Source organism: Amaranthus tricolor, chromosome 9 (genome assembly GCF_026212465.1).
Source record: "Amaranthus tricolor cultivar Red isolate AtriRed21 chromosome 9, ASM2621246v1, whole genome shotgun sequence".
NCBI classification, from domain to species: Eukaryota; Viridiplantae; Streptophyta; class Magnoliopsida; order Caryophyllales; family Amaranthaceae; genus Amaranthus; species Amaranthus tricolor.
The window spans coordinates 18,638,263-18,645,364 of record NC_080055.1 but is presented as its reverse complement, the minus strand read 5'-3'; positions in this window follow the sequence as shown (position 1 = coordinate 18,645,364).

Here is a 7,102-nt window from a genome sequence, read left to right as displayed (position 1 = left end):
ATGTTATTGGTTATTTGGATAGCACACGGATAAGGTGTTTTAGCCGTTGGATTATAATGCTAATAACAGATCAACGGTTAAGAACGTGCCACGTCATCGTCATTTGATAAAACATGGCTTAAAGTTCTTTTCTTCATCCTTTCCTTTGACAGACATTCACATTCCCAAATCCCGCCCAAATAAACCCTAACTCAACTCTCTCTTCTTCATCCTCTCACTGAAACCGGCGGCCCTCTTACAATACCATCTGTTTTCCTCCAATCCGGCGGGTAGAACACGTTCATCTCCGGCAGCCTGTAATACCGTAGGTATCAAGTTCTTGTTTTTTTTCTTTTTCTCTGTACCGTAGCAATTGTATCTGTTAGTAGCAATTTGGCATTCTTTATCTTTCAAAATGAGCTGGTAATTGGAATTAGGCACCAAGTTCTACTGTAAATCTCCTTCTTCCTTTTGATATAACTTTGATTTGCATTTGAGTTCTAATTTTGTAATGGGCTGAATTTTATTTTATCATAGATTTTTTAGGGATGTGATTGAGAGGAATGATGAGTTTTGCTTTGAGTAAATTGCTTTGAATTTTGAGTTTTGCTTTGAGTAAATTGCTCTGAGTTTTGACGATAGCCTTTTCATAAAATTTGTACCAGGTACTTTCGGATAGGATTGATCTTCCATGTATGCTTGTAAAAGGGAGTGTATACATAGGCATTGATGAGGGGGCTGTGAACTTGATTAAATTTGGTGAAGGAAGGTAAGGGCTGATGCTATTGTCTTTGAAATTTATATTTAGTTCAATTCTCTTCTGTATGAATTGTGTTGCTAGTTATATTCATTGTGTTGCTAGTTATATTCATTGTGTTGCTAGTTCAATTCTCTTCTGTATGAAGGTTTAGTTCAATTTCTGTATGAACTGTAATGAACAAACATTGTTGTTGCTGCACAGACCTGCTGAGCTGCTGCTGACTCTTGCTCTTATAATCTGTATGTATTGATACTAGTTAATGGCTACAACTTATAATCTGTATGTACTTGCTATGCTGATGAATTGAACAATCAAATTGAATAACCAATCTGGATTACATGATGTTTAACTTCAGAATGCACCAATGCACAGTTTGTGTTCATATTTGGTTGCTCAACACAGGATTGATCTCAAGCATATTCATTCAAATCTGAACTAAGCATATTTGGTTATGTTGGAAATTAATTTTTTGTAATTTTTGTTCATGTAATTTTGTCATGGAATTTTTTGTTCGTTCTTTGTGTAAATTGATTTTGAATATTTTTGACTAAATTTTTTCATTGTATTAGTAATCTTTAATATAGTTTGTCTTCATGGTTCTCATTGTTCATAACTTCAATTTTATCATCAGTGTTTATCATAGACTACATGAAATTGTAAGTTTGGGTTGAACTGTTCAACTGTTAATTCGATTCTTCATATGCTGATGAATTGAACAATCAAATTGAATAACCAATCTGGATTACATGCTGTTTGACTTCAGAATGCACCAATGCACTGTTTGTGTTCATATTTGGTTGCTCAACACAGGATTGATCTCAAGCATATTCATTCAAATCTGAACTAAGCATATTTGGTTATGTTGGAAAATGATTTTTTGTAATTTTTGTTCATGTAATTTTGTCATGGAATTTTTTGTTCGTTCTTTGTGTAAATTGATTTTGAATATTTTGACTAATTTTTTTCATTGTATTAGTAATCTTTAATATAGTTTGTCTTCATGGTTCTCATTGTTCAAAACTTCAACTATAAATCTCCAAATGTCGTTGTACTTTTGCATATGTTTTCTTGTTTGAGTTGAAATTGTAAGTTTTTGTATAGAAAAAGGCTGATATTCATGGTTAGCTTTATCAAATGGCCCCTTGTAAGTTGTTCATATGTTGTTCATATGTTGTTCCTATGTTGAAATGGTTGCAACTGTCAAGTTTTTGTAAGTTGTTCATCTGTTGAACCCTTGTTCTGGTGTTTTTAGTTAGCTTTAACAAATGGACCAAAATCTTTTTTCATTAGCATAATTTTCTTTGTTATTGGTCATACCACTATGGCTTTTGCTTCACAATTCACAATCATATATTGGATCTGAATATTCTAACGTAAATGTTTTTGCTTCTATCGGACACAATTTTCACAGTCACGAAGAAACAAATTTTTTGATGATGGATCAAGGAGAGCTGTGATTCGGATTTATAACAGTTCGATTAATAATCGGTTCGGGTTGGTATCAGTTCGGGTTAATAACAGTTCGATTAATAATCGATTCGGGTTTGTATCAGTTCGGGTTAAAAACAATTCGATATTAATCGGTTTTAGTCAGGTTGCATTCGGTTACGTGCATAATTCGGGTCGGATTTGACTCGGGTCGATCACTGTTCAGTTCGGGTAACATCGGTTAAAGTTTATATATCGGTTATAAAATTCGGTTGCAGTTCGAGTTCGATTTTGCCCTTTTCGGTTACTAAACGGTTCGAGTGAAGTATCGGTTCGGGTAATTGCGGTTCGGTAAACCTAAAAAACTTACATTTTTTCGAGTCGGATAATTTTCGGTTCCGGGTCGGATTTTCGGGTCGGATTTTTTGAACTGCTCTAGTCAAATCAAATTAATTGGGCATAGGGCCGACCATACTTAAAATATGTATATTATATAATACTAATCGAGAAATATATATGATGATAAATGATCTAGCGTATAACGACATCTCAACCAACATCCAGTATCCAATTCATGATTATCAAAACTAATTCATTAAAATAAGTTTTAGGTCAGATCTTACTCATATAAAAAATTACTACACCATCAATATATAGTTGGCAAACATAAATAACTCTTAATTTCCATGGAGCATATTGCGAGACTACCTTATTATGAGACTACTCAAATAAGAGTTGGCTAATCAACCCAATTTCAATTTTTTTTAACAATATATGAGCACTAAATTAAATAAAATTTAAGGTTATAATTGTTATTTTTAAAAGAAAAATTGATAAAAGTAGAGACTATTAGACCATGAAGAGTAGAGCTTGTCATTGTTAAAATTTAAATATACAAGTTTAACAAAGATGAGCTTCTATAAAATAAGGAAAAATTATCTAAAGTAATCATATTCTTTAATTATTTTCCTACAATAATTACACCTATTAATTAATCATTAATAATCCAAACTTTGAGGTGGATCTTCCTAGAGTAAATCCAGTAACCGAATGACTTGTTATAACAAGTTTTATTATTTTTTAAAAAAAAAATTAAAAAAATGTCAAAAAAATATTTTAAAACTGCTAAGAAATTTTCTGAGTTTTTTAGTATACTAAATTTATTATGTAATTTTTCAAAATTTTTTAATGATTTTACATGAAGTTTCAATTTACTTTTTTGTTAAAATACCTACTATAGTGGATCATCGACAACTCTAATCTATAATTATTACTAAAACAAAATACTGCTGACATCAACACTTTTTACTATTGTTTAAGTGTAACAACCCTAACAAAATTTTTCTTTCAATATTCAATGATGATGTTATTGTTATTATGACTAATATTTATATATTTAACTTAATTATTTTCTAACTATGACCATAATATTATCCATATCAATCGATTTTATACTTTTTTGACCATATCATTTAATGTATTAGAAAATCATATATTTTTTTTCAATTATTTATAAAATGTTATCATTTTATTTATTAAATGATTATTATTTAATTAGTGTATTGGATATATAATTATTATTTAAATTCGTTTTTGACTCTATTATTCGCCTAGTAAGTCTCTAAAAAAATACTATTACAATTAAGATAACAAAAATATAAAAACACACACTAAAAAAGGATGAATATAAAATTATAAAAGATAAAAAGTAATATATAATGACATTATAGCAATTCATTAGTTAAATTATTTACTAGCAAATTATAACTATATAAAAACTATTTAAATTATGAAAATTTTGAAAATTATATAGACTAAAATAGACTTCAATTATAATGAATATTATATTCAACAAATGGAGTTGAAATTTCTCTATAATTATCCCTTTTGAAAAAATCAAGTATTTTTGACTCTATAATTATGATAGCAAAATTATAAATACACACACTAAAAAGGATGAATGTAAAATTTTGAAAGGCAAAAATTAATGACATGATAATATAAATTTATTAGTTTATTAAAAAACTAATTGTTTACATTAGGATATTTGATCCCTTAACCTTAGGTTACAAATGTGAGCTGTGGTAATTTAATTTGTTATATCTTTGCACTGTTTAAACTATATACCATATATTAGTAAAGGGGGGCCAAAGGTAAAAATATATAGGATTGCATTTTGGACAATTAGCTTCACCCCTGACAATATGCAAAATATAATTCCTGCATTCTAAAATACTTGTAACGTTTGCTTTTTCACACAGTTTATGAATGACTTCAATCATTACTATCTCAAATTATGTATAACAAAAATTATAAAACTTGATATTAATAATCTTTGTATTGAGACGAATCAAATAATATTACACCTAATTATATTTTTAATTGAGATTAAAAATAATCAATAATTAAGGGTGGTAAATAAATGGTGCAATATCTTTAAACTTGTTTCCATTTTTAAGTGTTTGCCGTATTTAACCAAAAAATTCTCACTCAAATCGAATAATGGGTCAAATAATCAAACTCAAAGGGATGAAATAAGTTGAACTTTAGCCAAAAATTTGTCATTACACCCAACTTTGTATTTGTTAAGATGAATTTTATAATTAGTTTTTATCAAACAAGTTTCTTACTGCTTATCTTCTAATGTTTTTTGCTTTAGTTAATGTATAAGATTATTATTAATTAAAAGAAATTAATCCCTTTGCCTCCTATACACTCTTCATTTTAATATTATTTTTTAAACTTATACATTTATTTACTATAACATTAATTATGATTTAAATTATATATAATTTATAAATTAATTATTGTTTTTTAAATGTCACTACAATGGGTAAAAACAACATTAACTATCTTATTCTCAGTTTACATGCATGTTTGGAAAAATTTTACAATGCCTGTAAAAACAATACTAAATATCTTCTCGATTTACGTGTTTGGAAATCAACGTATGAATATACATTTCGACTAAAATTTTAAATAGGCGCAGCATAAAGATAATTACAACATTAGTTTTTCAAAAATAACTTTCTAGTGACAATGTAAATAACGTTAAATATCTTCTCAGTGCGCGTGTTGGAAAATTTAGTGTATGTGTACTCTATCATGTCGACCAGATTTCCAAACTAGAGACCTAATAAGGCTATCGCGACGCATGTAAATTATATCACGGCAAATCTATAGTTATATATCTTTTCGATTTGTGTGTTTAAAAAATCAAGATGTGAGTAATCAATCAATTCTACGGGATATTTAAAAGAGGTGCCCCATATAGTTAATAGCAAGGTCTTTTTTGAATAACATTATTGGCACTAACAATAAATTAAAAGTTTTATTAGGCTAATCAAAAAATAAATCCGAATTAAAAAACTCTTATTTAAAATATTATAATAAAAAAAAAATTTCGCAAATAATATAATCTTTATTTAATTTCTTTACAATAATACAAACTTTTGATTAATCATGGTTAACACCAACTTAGGGGGTTTTCCCTAGAATGATACCAACTTTAGTTTATTAACTAATTTATCTATTTTTTTGTCATATAATCTTCTATAGTTGATATTTAATATGTTAGGGATATTTTAGGAAAACACCCCCTAAGTTGATATTATTCATGGTAAATCAAAAGTTGGTATTATTGTAGGGAAATAAGGAACAAGTTGTATTATTGTTGGTAATTTTTGCTAATAAAAAATAAATGAAAACTAATTTTAAAATAAAATATAATAAATTAAATTAAATTAATGAATAAATTTTTTAAACAAATTAAATTAAAATAATTAAAAAATTAAATTAAATTGAATAATCCGAATCAAATATCTGATTCATAAATCGGAAATTGAATTCGAATTCAAAGTTGGTTTTTATGAAATCAAATAGATTGTTTTTGTTTTTGATTTTTATATAGATCTAAAATAAAAAAAAACTCCAAAGAGCAAAAACTCACGCTTACAGTTATTGAGCTCCCAACATATTACCAAAAAAATATATATTTTTCAAACCATAAAAATAATTTTCATTATGGGAAGATGAGACTAATGAAAGCTTAAAATATTTAAACGTACATGACATTAGAATATGGTAATTAATATTGCTTAAAAAATCTATAAAAATTAATATTACATATTTGATATCCGATTTGTGGTAAATCAGAATACCAACTCTAGATATCCGGTTTATCTGCGTCGGAAACAGTTCATGATTTTCAATATTCACCATTTGATTGATCTTGATCTTATCAATCCGGTTTTGAATAACCTAATGCAAGCAATAAATCAAGGAATAGGCAATTATTGCAGATTAGGTATTCCGTTGCTATAAGCAAAATATTTTTATGCTTAATTGAAGTGTATAAATAACCACCATATTGATCGATCAGTGTATCATAACTCATAAGCAATAAATTAAGTAATACTTAACAAAATTAAAATTTCAAAACAAGCTTGATTTCTAAGGTCTCCATGAAGAACTTCACCTTAATCATGTGTGCTTTACTCTTGCTTATTGGGGCAGGTATTATTATTATTATTATTATTATTATTATTATTATTATTATTATTATTATTTCGTTTAGATGTACTACTGTAGGTAATTCAAAAAAAAAAATAAATTGAAAATTAATGTAAATTTAGAGAAAAATTTTAAAATTTACATAAAAAATTCTAAAAAATTAAAAAACTCAGAATTTTTTTTCATTTTTGAACATTTTTTTCAATTTATCTTTTTCTTTTTCTAAAAAAATTGCTATAACAAAGTCATCCAGTTACTAGATTTACTCTAGGAAAATACCATCCAAAGTTGAAAATATTCATGGTTAATCAATGGGTGGGATTATTGTAGGAAAATCATAAAAAGGTTCGATTACTCTAGGCACTTATTTCTAATATATTTGATAAACTGATAGTTAAAGCGCTAGGATATATTATGAACTCT